Genomic DNA, 19487 nt, shown 5'->3' with positions numbered 1-19487 from the left:
GCTCTGGCCGCTGGATTTTCATCGTTCTTCACGTCAAGATCTCAATCTAGAGGTGGCGGTGTTGCCATCTTCGTCAAAGATTCCAACCTGAAATTTGTGCACGTCACATCTAGCAACTCCTTATTTTATGAAGCAATAATCGTGACTGTGAAGCTTAATGCCTGTTTAATCGATTTAACGGCAATCTACATACCCCCAGCTCCAGATACTGCAACAGTTGACGATGCTACCGGCTGGATAATGAGTAAGTTACACCCTTCAGCTACGCACATACTGTGCGGCGATTTTAATCTTCCACCCCACCTGAGCCCTCTCTTTCAACGACTAATGAACAATCTCTCTCCATTAAAGTTGACAATTATCAATGAGGAGCCAACGAGAGGCACCAATCGCCTTGACTTGATTCTATGTTCTGGAATTTGCAGAGTCGACATTCCACCAGAAACGTCCTTCAATTCAGATCACGACCCAATTGCATTACTTCTTGTTCTGCCTATGCCCAACTTCAATTGCCATAATACTGTTGAAAAGAAAATCATATTCTCTCCGAATTTTCTGGATCCAAAAAAGTGCCTCGAGGCAGCGCAGTCTATTCCATGGCATGTGCTTGATGGATGTGACCCAATCCTCGCAGTTGATCTAATCACTAGATGGATAAATACAGTCACCCTCTACGCGTCAGCTAAAACCGTACACATTTCTCCAAGAACTAGAGCTTGGTGGACCAAAGATCTAGCGTGCAGTTTCCACAACAAACAGTATCTTCACAGGCAGTGGAAAATCTCTGGCACAACCCAAGATCGAATCCTATACTCCAGAGCAAGAGCTATGTTCAACAGACTCAAGGCATCAGCATTAAAGAGATACACTGATGCTACCTTGTCTAAAGGAAAAGCGCCATATCCATCAAGACACAGTCGCATTAATTCAAATCTTGATCTAGATAACTGGATGGACTACATTTCAAGATTCAATACCAATTCCGCCTCTGCTGAAATTCCTCTCCCAAACTTCCAATTTGCTCCTACTGATGACCTTTCCATAATTTCCATCACAAGACAGCAACTGATATATGCTATTAACTCCCTGCGACCATCTAGTACCGCAGGCTGTGATAAGATACCTCATTTCATAATTAAATGCCTTAGCCCCTATATTCTAGATGCATTACTCTCAATCGACAACTCTATTCTTTCCACACGAGTTTTCCCTGCTCAGTGGAATGAATACTCTGTGAGGCCACTGCCTAAGGTTAAAGCACCAACAAGCCTAAAAGATTTCAGACCAATCTCAACTTCTTACACCCTCCTCAAACTTCTAGAAAAGGTACTCCTTCCGGCATTAAACAAACAGTTGATGCCACAGAAGCCGAAACAGTTCCATTTCGCAGTTGAAAATAGATCCACCATAACAAACCTCATGGCCGCACAGACATCAATTCTTCAAGCCTTTGAAACAAAATCTGAATTAGCTATAGTGTACGCTGACATTGAAGCTGCTTTTGACAGCCTAGACGTCACAGCCCTTCTCAGACTCCTGCAATTCTTCTTCAGGATTAATGGAGACCTACTAGCTTTCCTCACCGCCTTATTGAAAAATAGAAGTGTCCACCTCACTTTGAAGAAAACCCACTTTACAAGAAAAATTAATGCAGGAGTCCCTCAAGGTGGTGTCCTGTCTGGCCTTCTCTTCTCAGCGATTCTGATTCCTTTCATGAGTCATCGTGATGATGCTCTAATATATGCCGACGATATAAAGTTTCTTACCTTAATCCCACCGTCTGCAAACCCAATGGAAATTACGTCTTCCATCACAGAGAACTTGACCACTCTTTCAACTTACTTGAAGATGTTTGGATTAAACCTTAACCCGTCAAAATCTGCAATAATGACTTACTCATTGAAACAGCAACCAACAATAATTCAACCTTCAGTTTTTAGGTACTCTAATTCCAGTGGTTACCTGCCATAAAGATCTCGGGGTATATTTTGATCCGAAGCTGAAATTTAATGATCACACAGAATACCTCCGGAAGCGTTTTAACACCCTACGCTGGAGCGCGAAACAACACTTACTTCATTCCAACGATGCCGCAACCACTACCAGATATCTTCAAGCCACTGTTTATCCGGCTATTTTATATGCTGCTGAAATTTGGGCATCTGCGTCGCCTTCACTTCAAAAACCGGTGTTCTCGTGTGAATACTGGACCCTGAAATGGGCCACAAATAAGCATCGCCGACCCCCTCAATTGAGAACAACTGACATGGCTGAGCAGCTAAATGTACCCAGGATCCCGAGGTTAATTGACAGCAGGCGTTTAACGACTTCAGTAAAAATGTACACAGGAGTAATAAACGCCCCAAACATCTGGGATTTCTGTCAGTGGCATAATCCTACGCCATCCTTGAGGTCAGAGCCCACACTAATCCTCAAATACAACCGGTTGAAACTGTGTAGTCGGTTCCTACCTGCCCAGGCACTGTTCAAACGGAGCAGTGCCAAAATTCAGGCACTGCTCCGTCTTGGAGTCGACCTTCAGAAATTAGCTACCGACTACAAATACCGTCACATGCTCCTCGAGTGGATTCCATCTGTGGAACTGGGATAATTTCCTCCATATGACGTTTAGTCCTCATTTTTCATTATTACAATTTACATGTTTGTAACTCATAATTTACATGTTTGTAACTCTTAATTTCCATGTAACGGTAATTTTTTTCCTTTTTGCCAATTAATTTCATTTATAATTTCATTTATAATGTAAAACTCCTGGCCATGTCGCCGTGTTGAGTATTATTGTCTCTAGTACATGTCCTGTACTTATTAGCAATAAAGAATTTATTTATTTTATTATGAACAGTGCCGCGGAAGGCAAATATTTAATATAATACGCATTCTGGCATGCAAATTCCGAATATTCAACAGAAATCGATCTAGCACCTTGCAGAGCCACACATCATGCAAATTATTTATGGCTATAAAAACATGGGTTGTGACCACATCACTTCGATCCCGTTTTTTGGCTTGTTCAGTGGGATAGCCACATCTCCAGTACTCAGGATGGCAAGTCATCATCGTTTAGATGATTCGTTTAGGCGGTTCGTTGGACGACTTGAAGCCGGGAGAGTCGCAGGCAGAGGTGCCACGTTGGCTTAAAGTGTCACGCAGTGCCGTTTCAGCACTATGGAGGCAGTTTCAAGAGACGGGGACCATTACAAGAAAAGCGGCGCCTCCGTAGTCAGGTGGACAGGAGCAGCAGTGCATAGCACACGCTTCTTGATTAGACCGGGGTTCGAGCCCGTGACCACCAAATACGGAAGATGCGAACGGTCAGGGATTGACCACCGCATATCCCCGGAGCAATATGGCCTTAGTTGCTAATGCTCCTAAAAACCAAATAACAAACAAACAAACAAGAAAAGCTGGCCAGGGTCGCTCGAGGGCTACATCAACCATAAGAAACCTCCCTGGCTCTAACAGCAAGACGAAACCCTACGATGTCCTGTCATCAACTGACTCGAGGTTGCTGCGGCCACAGGTGAAAACATTTCCAACTGGACTGTGTTAAGAAAGCTCAATTCAAGTGGACTCTACGCAAGCCAGTGGTTTTTTATCCCATTAACCCCAAACCTCCGTAGAACTCCTCGAAACTGGTGCCATGAATATGTGACTTGAAGCCCTGACAAATTAGGTACAGTTCTGTTCTCTGATGAGTCCCATTTTAGCCTACAAACTTATTCTAGACGTCATTTCATCTGGAGACAACGAGGAATGCGGTAACATCCTTCCAACATCAGAGAAAGGAATACTTACAGTAGAGGCGGTGTTCTCGTGTGGGGCGGAATAATGATCAACGGCAGCACCCCTCTTCATGTTTTTTATAGGGGTACCGTAACTTCGCAGAGGTACCGAGAACAGTTCATAAAACCTATATGTGACGACTTTTGTCGTGTATGAAAAGAAAATATGCTGTTGTCCCAGATTTTCTTTTCATACATGACAACGCCACTGCACATAGAGCTCAAGTGGTGGAGGAATATCTTGAAACCGAAGATATCCAACGACTGTTATGGCCAGCATGATCACTAGACTTAAATCCGATCGAACATGTGTGGGAACACCCTTGGGCGTCGCTTTGCACGCCGACAGCCAACTTCTTAGTCACTTGCTGAGCTAAGGTCTGCGCTGGTGGAAGAATGGGATTTGTTGCCACAGAATCTTATAGACACCTTTATAGCGAGCATAGTTCACCGCTGTCAGGCCTGTTTAACGGTTGGAGGGATCATACGACGTACTGAAGTCATGTGCATTATTTTCAAGCACCTTGTGCCAACTTCTGTAATGTGACCTTTTTGGTAATTCTTATACAACCCCTATAAATGTCCCTTATACTTGACTGAAGTTTCTTGCTGTCTCCTCATTTCACTGTTATTCTATGGTACACCACCATACCAAATTTTGTCACGCCTCATCGCAAGCTGCACGAGTTACACCACGTTTTCTACGTGCTCTGCTAATTTTGTCGAGTAGTGTAGTTTCACTATTAAATATTAATTCGAATCAGAAAATGAAAAGGAGACATTATGATGAATATGTACTATGGATACAAATGTCGACTGAAGCATTCAACGCTCTTCAGAACGCTACTAGGTACCGTATCATAAGAATTGAAAAAGAACCAAGTTGCATATCTGATGTAAATACAGAACCTTGCATCGCAAGGCAAAGGTTGCCATCTTTCGAGCTGCAGAATACAATTGTTTTAAAATGTATAAGCATGTACAATATGCAGCATAATATGTAAATTACTGTAAACTGCAATTTTCTCTCATTAACTTTTTTCCTGCTTCCTTCTTATATGTAGATTGTACTCTTATCTATTACTCGAAAAAACTGACTAACCGAAATACCCTCGGTATTTGTGTGTATTTCTGTGTGTATTTTTGTGTGTATCTCTATCTGTGTATTTTGTCAATTTTATATAAAATAAAAACAAAGGCACTGCGTACATTAAACTTGTTTCATTATATTTCAGGCACGTTCGATTTTTATTTCTTAAATTGAATTTTTTTTCCTGTGGTTAATAAAAGGGAAAAGTAAATACCTAATTATGTTGTTATGAAACAATTAATAATTAATTAACTAATAATATATAAACGTAATTGCCGACCGGGCTAGCCGGGTAGGTAAAGTGCCAGCCTGGCAACTCAAAGGTTGCGGGTTCGATTCCCGCCTCGGGCTAGATATCACGATGGTGCCGAACCAACCGGTTGGTTGGATGTCCCGGCCACGATACACGAAGGAAGCAAGAAAAAACTGGTTCCTTCGTGTATTGATCACATCATACGAAATAAATAAATAAAAACGTAATTGTTCTCTTCACAGCATATACCTCAAGACGCAATATTCAGTCAACGTTTTGTAATACTTTGTAATCACAACGCGTGGAACAAACATGTAGTTCACGCTCAATGATCTAATAAATTAAACAAATAGCAACACGTACCTCAGATTGTAGTATACTACCAACACTATCGTAATGCACTTTACTTATTTCTTCCTGGATTTTAATAACAATTGAAATATAATGCGTATTTCGCGTTTCTGCTATGATTAATATCGTGTGTGTGTTTTAGGCGGTGCTAGTAGTTTCCCACAAAACAGCTTACCATGGCTTTTTATCGATAAATTTCATACAGTTTTTATTTCATACTCGCCAGGTACCATGCATGTTACTGTTGCTACATGAATGCACAGAAAACGATCGATTTCGCAAATTATAACCCCAGTCCTCTGGCATCCACTGAATACAAAACTATAAAATCCAGATAATTTTGAACAAAATACATAACACTGTGAATACAGTATTGAGATGTAGAATACATGCAAATGCCACGAAGAAATCACCCAAGGAAGTATACAACATTTAACAAGAGAGAGAGAGAGAGAGAGAGAGAGAGAGAAGAGAAGAGAGGGAAATCTTTATTGCAACTTAAGAAAAGAAAAAGAAAAGGTGTTGCAATCGACCCGCCACGGCACGCAGAACAGGGGTTAACAATGATACAAAGTGAAGTTAAAAAAAAAAAAAAAAAAAACCTCAGTCCAACTGATGTTATTGCATGGAAAGCACCTTCTTTCGATATCTTTTATCACATGCGAATTTGTTGAGATCAGCATCAAGTTTGTAGATCTTGGAGAGCATTTTAAAAGGGAGGAATCGATCTGTCAGAAACAGTCTCGAATTCCTGGTGGCCAGACTTGGAGTAGTTCGCAAGGCAGAGATCGGGATTCTCCAGCAGCATGTATCCCAAATGGATGGTTCGGAGATAAGTCTCCCAACCATTTTCACTGTGGTGACCAACCTCCGTGAATCAATAAGCTCGGAGAGACGAGGGACATGCTCCTCACACGTGCTTCAAGACTTCGGTGGATAGCAAAACAGCATCTCCTTCATATCAGAGATAAAAAGACAACCGTGAGGTACATAAGAACAATTATCTTTCCACCTTTACTCTATGCTGCTGAAATTTGGGCATCAGCGGCACCGTCAATAAAGAAACCACTCTTTGCCACAGAATTCTGGCTCCTAAAGTGGGCCAACAGGAAGCACAACCTTCCAGCTCTGATTCGTACCACGCAGCTTGCCAACTCTCTCGAGATTCCACGGCTTCCCACCTTAGTCGACAACCAACGCCTCCTAGCAACAGTCAAGATGATAACAGGCATAATTGCAACACCTTCATTCTGGGATACCTGTGCCTGGAGGATCCCCCCACCCCCTGCTGCCCTTAGGGCCAATCCCGAGCTCTACTCGCATTCAGCACGACTCCATCTCTCGGACAGGTTCCTCCCTCAGCAGATGTTCAAGCAAACCCAGGCACTTGACGCCGACCTGAACAAATTCGCTGTTGACCGGACTTACCGAAAAAAAATTATGAATAGTAGGACTAATCAGCAATGACATGTGTACCTTGCATCTGTTCCTGTCTGATTGAGCTGGTGCTCTTATCTCGATGTTAAGCCAGCTCAATCAGACTTAAATCAGATATATTTTGATAAAACATATCAAAATATGTTTTCATTTGTAAAATTACCTGTTTTTGTAAATTAACTGTTCGATTTTCCCGGAAGTTTCGGGAGGCTGTAAAAATGTAAACCCCTGGCTTTTTGGCGTGAAGGACATTAAAGATTCTCTCTCTCTCTCTCTCTCTCTCTCTCTCTCTCTCTCTCTCTCTCTCTCTCTCTCTCTCTCTCTGTCTCTCTCTCTAACCCCCGATTGCATTTGCTAATGCTGTAGTTCTAGCTTGTGGCGGCAGATTGGATTTCCAATTGGCCCATTTGGGTAGCCAATATTCAGCTGCAATGAGGAGGCTTTTTCGTCGTTTGGGTGGCTGAGGCCCAGACTTCCGACGCGTACAGTAATGGCGGGTAGATAATCGTTCTGATGTATTTCCTGATTATTTTGGGATCTTTAATGTGCAACAGATTTTGTTTTGCTATCCAACGAAGACTCGTCTGCGCGGTAGCACAGTGGTATCGTCACCGTCCTCCCCACACCGGGTGGAAAAGGCCTGGGTTCGAATCCCGTTGATGACGCGAGGAACTTTAATGGGCTTTTTTCACTCCGTGGCTGAGTTAGTTGGTCTCAGGCGTAGATAGTAAGGTTTTTCTCCCCAGTAACTGGGTTTTTTTTCGTCCAGCAAAACAGGCAAATCAACCATAGAACATACGCAATTTACAGACACAAATACAGGTTAATGTATTTAATTACGGGCAACCCTAAAATAATAATAATAATAATATCCAACGAAGACTCGAAGCCCGTGAGGCGAGTTTATCTAGCGGAGTTCAACAAATATTTCAGTGAAAAAACGCATAACAAAAAAACACTTCTCAAACAGTAACGACTTTTATGGGTGCGAACCGAGAACACTCCGTTTCTACGCATCTGCTATACTGCCCATTCATCCCTCCAATCAGAGCACGGGCACAGACATAACATCCGGTACTTCAGCTACAATTAGTATACATAACGCATAGCCTATGCTTTATGTATAATAAAATAATTGCCTGATTTCTATTTGTCCAATTTTAATGAAATTTGGGACGGCTCTACAATCCTTCTGAATGACCCAAATATAAAATTTTGTGAAAATCTGTCCATTAGTAGAATTATAATTACAGTATTACATAAGGACGGACATGGTGAAGACAACAGACACTTATGCATATGCTGTATAAGCCAACACAGTTTGTGAAAAATTCTCAATTTCGAAGAGAAAATTAAACGATGTACCAATTTTTGCTGTATGCAAAAAATTTCAATACAAGGCATAACCACATGGGCCGTAAGAACAGCGGACAAAGGCCAGTCCCGACCACGAGAGGCAGCTTCACATCACGATGCCTACTTCATCAAATTTCATACTTGAGAACAAGGATAGTTGGAAAGTGTTTCCTGTATAAACTTCAGATCTACATTCAACAGAAGCCAGGATTAATTATGATCGCTCTACGTCCACACCTTGTGAAAAAGGCCTGGGTTTTAATTCCGCCAAGATGGAATTTTTATGAGCCTTTTTCACACCGTAGGCAAGTTACTGTTTCGGAAAACGGTTGCACGATTTCCATACATTTCAGTAAACACATCTGTACATATCCCCCCCCCCCCATTCCTAGAAATTTACACACAATTTGCTACACCGTGCAGCCTTAAATGCTTTGCTCCCCCCAAAAAATGTGCTACTTAAAATGACATTTAGTATTCATTTAGTATTCGGTGGCTCGTCGAAACTGCAGAATTCCGCATAATTGACACACTGACGTCCACTCTTATAAATAATGCCTGGACTTCAGACTCATTGGTAGAACAGTTGTTATAATAAATGTCCTTCCACACCACGTTGAAAAGGACAGTCGCATGTCGTCAAAGAACGCAAGAACCATTGTGTCTCTGACGGTATGCAAAACTCTTGTGTTTCCAGACAAATTCGAGTTTTTGTCTAGAAAAACAAGCACACCGACCAAATAACAAACCCAATTTACAGAAATAATATACTGCAGTGTATAATATGAAAATGTTTAAAATACAAAATGTTGCATGTAGAGATGGCTACCGAGTTGACGTAATCACCCTCTACAAGAATACTTGATCTCTCTCTCTCTCTCTCGTTTTCTGACTGTTGTATCACTCTCATTCTTCCAACTGCTAACTACATTCGATAGTTAACTGGAAGTCCAAACGAATTTCATTAGTACACAAACGACTAATATGTCATCCAACAATCAAACAGCCTTGAAACTCCCTACTACCACTACCACGCTATTAACTGCGACCAATTACTACTTACAATGCAGTGCTCCACTTACACTTTTATAGTTGCTCTTACTTTGCATTCGAATCTCTAGTGCTACCCTATCAAAAGCATTCGGATACTATCAGATTTAGAAAAACACGAGTTTAATAAACAAATTAATAAGGGGTAGGCCCACCTTTGGCCACATGAGAGCATTGATCAATCGTAAAGCACTTTCAACCTCGTAGTAGAAATTTTGTGTCCATTCCAGTTGCCAGTTCGGCTGTAGATGAGAAGAGAAGAGAAGAGGTCACGCCTTGATCCAGGGTTCTAGTTCATCCCAAAGTTATTCAATCGGATTCAAGTCTGAACTCATGGTCAGCTAGGAGAACTGTTGGACTTAGTTTTCCCCAAACTAGTGTTTAAGCTTCGCTGCAGGGGATAGAGTATTATCGTGCTGGAACATGGAGGGGCCTATTTCCATAAAACTGTCAGTTCAGGCAGCACGGAACTGTCCAAAATGTCAACATATGACATTTTGATCAGATGGCTGTGTAAAGCAATTGCTCCATAGTCCCTGCTTGCATAGTTCCAAATTCGGCTACTATGAAAATGTATTTTCGTAGTAGCAGCCGAATAAAATGTACCTGGTATATATAAAAAAAAAAAACTCGTCTGCAAAAAGAAGCAGAGAAAATTCCGTAACGGAACCAAACGAGTTTTGGGCGATGGTTGCATGATTTTATTTTACAAAAATTCTAGGTTTCAATTCGCAAAACAGGAAAACCCACCATCAAAACAAGCAATTTATAGATAAAAAAAATGACACTTCATGACCAAATACTAAATCAATAATAACAGAAAAGCAGTGAAAAAAAACATTCTGCTATTAAAAAAGCAGTAAATAAAACGTGACTACAGTCACCAAGATCTAAGTAGAAGATTAAATTTTGTCTAAAAATAAATATTCAGTATTCCCGTCTGCCTATCTAAAATAGAACAAGAGATGTATGCAGCGATTGTAGCAAAGTTCTCTTCTCAAATGGTCCACCGAAAAAGTTTTTGGCATCCTCCAAGCGCAAGAAGAAAGGCTTCAAGTAAAATTAAAGCATTCAGAGTTGTAAAATGCAATAACGCCTGGGACCGTATCGAACCATCAAAGCTTGGGATTTTATCTTGTCGAAGAGTCGACTAACACCCATGCTAATATTTAATAATTTAATTCAGATAAGTGAGGAATACAGCTTTTTTTTTTTTTTTTTTTTTGCGACACAATCTACTGAAATACCTCTAATTTAACTTCCGCAAGGTATAAAAGACTTCCATTAAACAAATAGAAACAGTGTCGGATAGGGCAAGTAATTCAAAAAATCCATAGTTTTAAGTCGCGCGCTTAACATATGTCGATTAACAAAGCTCTGATTAGTTTCAAATGTAAAAGATGACAACTAACATTAACCCCTTACCTCGAAAGTCCGAAATCACCAAGATTTCTCTACCACTTTGATACTGCAATTGTCCTCTCAAGTGCAAGAACGTTGAATGCTATTAAACAAAACTAATTGTCCCTACCTGTTGTTTAAAGTACAGTATTTACTCTCTTTTTTTACAGTATTTACATAGAAAAACAAATGAAGCAGCTGCTATATTTGAGCACGTTTACAATTATTTATATTTTTAATATTTGAGAAATATATGCTTTATCCAGTGTCACCTAGCGGCAGTCTGCTGCTATTTTGGTTTCAAAATTTTCAGTCTAAGTTTGCTGATTGAAAAAAATATTCAAGAAATAAATATTCGAAGTCATGCCCAATAAAAAATGGGCCGCGATCATTTTCGCTGAACGTTATTTTCTTTTTGATCAATATGCTACCATGAAAATACCTTATTTCTGAGATTTCCATAAAACATTATTAAAGGATTAAGGTTTTTAATAATAAAAACCAGCATTCGGTTATATATTACAGGAACCATTATTATTTGATATAATGTCCAGTTTTATCTTGATAAAAACTTAACCTCATATCAAACATATATAATGAAAAGAAACATTATAGAACAATAGTCTATATTACTAAGACTTGTTATCATTATTATCTTATCATCATTTTAATTAGAGACAGAAAAATAAGTCTTCGAAAACAAACTTTGTCCATTGTGATTGAATGTCCAATATATTTAACTCTATTTTTCCGCGAGCTAATTCTTAAGTAATTTTAAAGATTCTACAAGTCAAAGAATGCAATTATTGAGTCGTTAACTTTACTCAGCATCCACTTGAATGGACGGTAAGCCAAGTCAATAATTTAAAGAGTGCTACAGTTCTGCTAATTATCTTGAATGGCTGACGTTAAAACAGATGGGTGTTAAGAGCACATAACAAGTTAATTGACTTCAAACACGCACAAAAAAATAATAATAAATAAAAAGATAAACAGCTGCATTTACTCATCACAATGGCAAAAAAAAATTGAGAATTATTTCCCGGAACCGACAAGAAATTTGAAGAATCGTTTCAGAAAGTTAAAACATCAGCTGTGTGACTAAAACATCTGCCCCCAAGAACGTTACAATTAAAATCAATAATATCGAGCTATACCAGCACCCAGTGTCTCCTATCGACAGAAAGACGCGTATCCCTCTTCCCCCTGTCTGGATGGGGGATAGAGTGAGAGAAGAAGGATAAACGGGCAAAAATACTTAAAAAAATAAGCAAAAGTTCGCAAATACAGTTTCTTTTTTCCTTAGGAAATTATTTTTTACTGTTCGTCTAAATGCAAAAGTTATTCCTCTACATGCACTGCACCCCAAAGAAATAAGCACTCAGGTAAAGGCTAATTCCCACTACAATGTTAATGTTGACGAAAGCAAAAGTAAGCAAAAAATATTGGCTTAAAGGAAAACAAAGGGTAAACTTACGGTGGACGACTAGCATAACCGCTTGGGCATTCACCACTGCTGCTTAACACCTTACAAGTTTTTAGTTATCTACTATTTAACTCCGCAGCAAGGAGTTCCGGTAGCTTAACGTTCATTTCACGGGTCCCACTGCACGAAGAGACACACGCACACACACAAAACAACCAATAACGATACGACCCCGTTAGTGCGTCCAACAGTAGCCTGTAACAGCTCTTGAAGCGCGTCACTGAGGAAGATCGACGGCGGTTCACCCTTCCTCTTCGCGCAGCGTTAAGAGGGTGCGCAGAGAGACCGTCCGATCGACCGATCGGTGCCGTTTTATCTTCTCCCAGGCTGCCGTACGGTGGCAGAACCATCCTTCCTACTGCTCTTTTACAACAAGTGAAGAAAGCATTTTTGCCTTTCTCTTTTTAAGGTGAAGGTTCAAGTTATCGAACATGGGTAGCCAACACTCTTCAGAGACTGTATTACTTACACCTAATACGTTAAACACTTGCAGGAACATGATGGGCAGAGAAATACAAAAAAAGAAACGTAATGGCTACTTTAGTAACATTAACATGGCAAAGTTCAGTCGCGGTGAAAATTCTGAAAATTATTCAAACAGAACTACTAATACAGTCATAAATTGGTGTTAAATAGTTTTGTTTCGTTGTATTGGCAACTGATAGTCTAACAGATATCCCATAATACAGCTCATAAATAAATTCTTCCGTTTCGGATATGCAATTTTCTGGGTGTTATTTTAATATACACAGATCCTACAAAATCATCTACTAGGCATTTCTTCGAAATTATTAATTATTGTAAGCTTGAATTAATCAAAGAAAGCAGAAGGTGGTTCCACAGCATATATATGCATTGAAATATTTCTAAGTAGGTATGGTTATAGTGACATTTTAATCATTATTAAGTGTAGGAAAAATCTCTTACCTTTTATTATGTACAAAGATCTACTTCGATAACTTCCGGTTTCTAGAACATTAATTTTCTTCAGTTTGAAAGTTATCCGAGCTGCTTCTGAATACATTAAAAATATTAGTTCCTAGTTCTTCTAGCATTTACACGGCACATGAAGAAATTAGTATAAAGTGTCTACACAAGAGAAAAAAAAAAGGATTGAATATATTTGCTCACAAACCAGAGTTATGACTGCCAGAACCTTCTGTAAATGACCATGTATCGTTTGGTTTCTAAACATTTCATACCCACGCCCTCTACGTTCAGTAAACAAGGAATAAAATATTAAAAACTATACAAATTAATTCGTATATGTCTAAATACATATTATTCAAATGCAAATTTGCGTATTTCCTAAAATATGAAATTTTGTCGTTTTAAATCGATGCCTTTTTAAATGATTCAAAACAGTCTGTTAGTTTTACGTGCGATTTAATGTAATCGATAAATTATAGCCAAGCATGTAGTTAATTAAATTATTAAAATATTTCGCTTTTGAGAGAATCGAATTAAAGTTTAAAATATGTGGCGAATATGTTGGAAGAAATTTTTCTTGGCTTATCATATTTGACTAGAATTGATATGTTACGGCTTCTTTTCGGTATCTTCACTTGTATTCACTGTTTTCTTCGCAAGAATTTTTATTGCAGTTGACCCAAATAATACAGAATAGACAATTTTTCTTGTAGCGAACCAATGGCAGATATGTTTTTATTGCAAGTAAATAACTGTAAAAATAGAAGTAAAACATCAGACCTACTATTTTCAATGCTGTTCAAATTACTGTTATTAGATTTTGTACGACAATAATATATATATTTTTAAAATGTTATTGTTGTAAACAAGACATCACGGTATTTTGAATTTAGAGAAGCAATAGCAGCACAAAATCTTTTTACTGTACTCTATGGAACACGCCAGGGTTGTTAAATTCTATATTTATCAGTGAATTAATGCAAGAGAAAAATAGGACAAATTGTGACAGCCTTAAATTTGAAAAATAATTGTTCAAAAACCATCTCTAGAAAAATGAATATCAGATACATTTATGATAAAAACTGTGATGCAAAGAAAATAAAACATAAATTACTAAAACAAATTTCGTGTAACGAATACACACGGGAATCATATTGCTGACGAAAATAAATGACTTCGAATGAAGAAAAATGCAAACCCACGATCGTCGAGGGACAAATTTTATGCAGAGACAAAATAAAACAAGAGAATCTTTTTGAAATGAAAAAGAGACCAAAAGATGGATCACCAAGAGATAACATATACCCTAACCTCGGAAGTAGATTACCTGATTCGACAGAAAGTAAGCCTCTTGTGATAAACAAAAAAAAAAACAGACATATTTGGTGCTAAGCGGAAAGTAGTGCAATATGTAATTTCTGACTCTACATTACTCGCAGTCTCTGAACTGCAGTTCAGAGACTGCGACTTGAACCGTATCACATTATAAGGTAATGCGATACGGTTAAAATTTGTGAAATAAAAGAAGGTTGAAAATTCCAATAGTCACGTTTTATTGAGTTTTTCCCCTTAGTCATTTTCTTGTGCTCTGACATTTTATAATACTTAAAATGTGTTCTCACTGTCTGGCTGATCTGGACAGAGGATAATATTCGAACACTGTTTCCATTTAGCTTATAAGAAAGAAAAAAAAAATTTTTTGAACATCACAACGTAGAGCAGCATTTTATAATGATGACGATGTTGCACACGTGATTACTAATATAACGTTTTCTTAGTAGGCAAGCGAACTCTCTCTCTCTGCATACTTAAATCAACTGGAAGGAAGGAACTTTTATGTTTTTTACAGCGTGGCTGAGTTAGTCGGTTTTAGGGAAAGTATTGCACGGTTTCTTATTCAGAAAACTAGATTTTTCATCTAGCAAAATATACAAGCCAAACAGAATATACGCGCAATTTACGGAATACAATATATGGATACATCAACACTTAATCAATGCAAAACAATACCACGTGGAAAAATACCTGGTTTCGATTTCCATCGTCAGTTAAAATTAAAATCCTTCCAGACTCCGTTACTATCTGGCAGAGAGAATATACATTACATTAGTTGATTCGGACTATCTAACGGCTTGCCGCCGTTTTAGAACTGTACCCTCGAAACGTAAAGAACACTGAATCTCGCCACGATCCCCATCATAACCTCAAAAGACATCAGTCATACTGCACGATGGATGAGAGAGGAAACTACACACGGGTTTCATCACTTCAAGCCTCCAAAAATCAAATTGGTGGTATTGCACCGGTTGATGAGAGTCACCTACCACCTAGTATTGTCTGGTAACACAGAGGGGCTGCATTTCTCTGTGTGGTATGGACGCCACACCTCGGCCCCTGCTTATAGATTAATTCAAGACTTGACGGAATCTTCAAGACTCTGGGGCGGGGGGGTGGGTTTTTATCAGTAGCCCGCACTTGCAGGTAGAATGAATTTATTTTGTAGAGATGATATTCATTTGAAGAAATGTAGTGCAAGAATTTTTGCAGTATCAAAGAGGATATCTTAAGAGTTCAGGGGAAACAGCTAGTTAGGGGAGAGAAGAGTAATATAGATCCGCATTTACCTGAAGATATGGGTGAAAGTAATGCTTGCACTCACCTCAAGAATTCTTGTTTGTTGTCACAACAGCCGATGTTCCCAAGGTGTTCTGAGAGTAGCAACCTTTAAATGAGCAGGATGAGAAAGATATGGAAACAAGCCTAAGTAACTTCAAGGAGAGTCTCAACGTAGTAAACTATAGAAGAATACTTAGTCTTAACTGTGTCTACAGTAAGGAGTGTTTTCAATAAAATGGCTGAATTTGAACTCCTCTGGTCAGGACAACTAATGCTGACATAATAGGACTAACAGAAATGTGGTGCCACTCAGAAATTGGGGATGACGAGTTCCGCTGTAATATGTATAATGAATTTTGGAAAGATAGAGGAGATAGGAGGAGTGATGTGTCATGCTTCCTATCAAAAGCAGCCTAAGCGCGAAAAGAGCTTTTGCTGAGTCTGAAGTTACGTCTGCTAGCATAGAATCTGTGTGGTGTCAGTTAGCTGGAAACAAAAGTATAATGACAGTGAGAGTAATCTAAGGACCAAATTATTGTAAAGAATATAACGAGTCTTTAGACGCAAATGAAATGGGCAAGAATGCGCGAATGTCTTATTATGGGCGACTTTAATATGCCCGAGACTGATTGGAATAAGTGGTAGAGAAACTGATTATGGAATTTTTTTTTCTAAATAAACTAGATGATTATTATTTGTACCAGCATATCAGAGATAATATCAGTGGTGAGAATATTCTTGACCTTATCATTACTCACGAATTAGATGACATCACAGGGCTTCAAAACCAAAACCCATTAGCAGGTAGTGATCACGCAGTCGTCAATTGGAAGATGAAGAAAGGTGTTGCAGTAGTTAAAGGTAAAGGCACGGATTTTAATTTCACAAGAGGGAACTTTGACAGTTTAAGGCACTGTGTGGCATCTATTAATTGGGTGAATCCACTTAAATTATGGAATGCCTTTAAAACAAAAAAATCATTGAAGCCATGAACACATACATACCATTAAGAAAATATTGCTGGAGGAGGATGCTGAAATGTATGAATGCGGAACTGGTCGGTCAAATAGAGCAGAAAAAGGTAGCATGGGACAGTTACAGAGCGATGAAAACTACTGAAACCTACAACAGGTACAAGTTGATTTGTAATAGTACCACAGATAAAGTTAGAGAGGCTGAGGCTACGTATAAGAAAATCACTGGCTGAAAGTGCAAAGACAGGAACAAGGAATTTTTCATATACATGAATATAAGGAAGAAAAAAGCGAATCATGTCCGACCTTTGTGCACTGGGTGTGGGAAAGTCTTAGACAACCCAACTGATGTTGCGATGAATTTAACAGGTACTTTGCATCTGTCTTTCCTGGAGTGCTGAAAAGATACTGTGCAAGTGACACTGAGCCATATTAAATTAGTGATTTCGAAATTGCAGATGACTGTTTATTATGACTGTTTGTTCGCATATACCCAGTAATTTTAAGGGAGGCCACCAGGGAGTGTATTAAACCATTGAAGATAATTATGATAGCATCTTCGGATTCTGGAGAAATTTCTTTGTATTGAAGTGCCAACGTATCGCCAATTCATAAAGACGGTTCTAAGAGTGAAGTTGGTAAATACAGAACGGTTAGTCTGACTTCAGTGGTAGGAAAAATCTTAGAGGCAATGATTAAGAGTGCAATCCGGGGATATTTAGATAGATATAGCATTCTGAATAACAACAACATGGTTTTGTTAAGGGAAAATCATGTTTAACTAACTTATTAAACTATTTTGATACAGTTACTCATGAGCTGGATGTAGGGACCAATTTCGACATACATAGTTTATTTGGATTTTAGCGAGGCATTTGACTCGGTCCCTCAAGACAGGTTATTATATAAGCTGAAACATGTTGGAATTACTAAAAAAATTCTACGATGGATTGCTAAGTGGCTGCAGGACAGAAGGCAGAGGGTTATGATTAATAGATTCTTCAGGTTGGTGCAAAGTCAGAAGTGTGGTCCCCAAGCAAGTAGGTTCTTGGACCACTGGTGCTTCTCATTTTCATAAACGACATCGACGATGGGGTAGAAGACTTGGTGTCAAAATTTTCAAACAATGTAAAGATTGGTAAGTAATTAATGATCAGTATCAAGCAGCGCTGCTTCAGGGTAACTTGAACAGGCTGCAAGAATGGTCAGAAAAGTGGCAGCTATGTTTTCATGCAGAAAAATGCACTTGGGGAACAGCAACCCACAAACAAATTATACACTTGTTGGGATTGAATTAAAAACAGTGGAGGAGGAAAGGGATCTTGAGTTATAATACGAGCAGATATAAAGTTTTCTGAACAGCGCAAACAGGTAGCCAGGAAAGCTTACGGTGTCCTATCGATGATTTATCAAAGGTTATCCAATAGAGATAGGGAGGTATAAGGCAATTGTAAGACCACATTTGGAATACTGTGTTCAAGTATGGAGACCTCATCTGAAAAAACATATTAAGATTCTTGAAAGGGTCCAAAGACGGGCAACTCGCATGGTGAGATCTTAATAAGGGCGACCATATGAGGAAAGACTCAGATTATGTGGGCTACAGAGCTTGGCAACCAGGCACCTCAAAAAAGGAGACCTGATTATGGTTCATAAGGCACTGAGCGGAGTTAGGAAACTTAACGAAGGCGGAATTTCTTTCATGCTAACAGGAGACGGGTCCGTCAGAGCCAAGCTCTCAAGTCTTGGAATTATTGATGATCCCCTCTGTCACTGCGGAGAGCTGGAGAGTTGGAGTCACCTAATGTATGACTGCCCTTTGTATGAGGACCTTCGCTGCATTCTGATTATCAGAATTAACTTCAATCAAAAACACCAGGAGCACTACTTGTTGGACAGCGACAGAGAGTACAACGCCTTCTCGCAATACTGCCAGGAGCTCTTCACAAGAAGAAGATCCCTACCACTGAAACGACAACGTACACCTGACTAACTCGTCTTGCTCAAATCCAAGCAGGACAGTCAACCTGACTGCCATCAATATTTGGACGGGACCTCTGTCCCATGAATGACTTAACACCGTTTTGTACCTTCCTGATTTAGACTCTTCGCTAACTCTGATAATATGCAGCTCTGCTGACCTGGAGACTAAACGGAAGGGAGCCCTGAAACCGCTCCCAAGTCAGACTGCACTGAACGTACATCCCTAACTTTGACTTACGAGACGGGAACAGAATCCCAGGAGAGACCCCCTACTAGTGACACAGTCGAGTGATAACCACACACCTAACGACCAGAACTAAAAGCTCTGAACTCGTGGTGACCAGTACACATCGGATGGGACACACGATGCACAGTCCCAAGTTTGACCACAAGAACTGACATATCAAACTCTGACAAAGAAGACAGGACAGGAGTGACACTCCAACAGCACAGCTCAGCTGCTGCCATTAGGCCTTCCCTTGCGTGGTCCTTTGCCTCCACTCCCCAGAAGGGAGGGAAAGGTGGCCACTGGTCTCCTTCCCCCCCTCGCCGCCCCTCTTTCCCTCCGGTGGAGGCATTGGCCTGCTCCACTGATTTGGGAGTCATCTTATCTGTGGACCCCCGTATCTCTGTCTTTTCGCTCAGTCTTCAGTCTCTTCCCCCTCTCTAATTTACAACTAACATCCGAATCATCTCTAAATGGCGTGAGCCCTACACCCAAAAACTTAATAAAATCAAATCCCATAACTATACTCCT

The 19487-nt window shown here is 39.5% G+C and overlaps 1 protein-coding gene across 2 annotated transcripts in view; it reads right to left on the bottom strand.

The window, feature by feature from the left end:
• The window catches only part of LOC150091609 (regulator of G protein signaling 7-binding protein A-like), a 270327-nt gene extending 257893 nt beyond the window's left edge, over positions 1-12434 (bottom strand). For both annotated transcript variants that reach the window (XM_090384894.1, XM_090384901.1), the window contains exon 1: positions 12219-12434. The gene's annotated coding sequence lies outside the window, so the exon portion shown is untranslated. The remainder of the gene's footprint in view (positions 1-12218) is intronic.
• Positions 12435-19487: the final 7053 nt, after the last annotated feature.

This window comes from Mastigoproctus giganteus, chromosome 1, assembly GCF_048544385.1.
Source record: "Mastigoproctus giganteus isolate SK-2022 chromosome 1, ASM4854438v1, whole genome shotgun sequence".
NCBI lineage: Eukaryota > Metazoa > Arthropoda > Arachnida > Uropygi > Thelyphonidae > Mastigoproctus > Mastigoproctus giganteus.
Note: the sequence above shows the minus strand (reverse complement) of the source record. Positions and strands in the feature narration are given on the sequence as shown.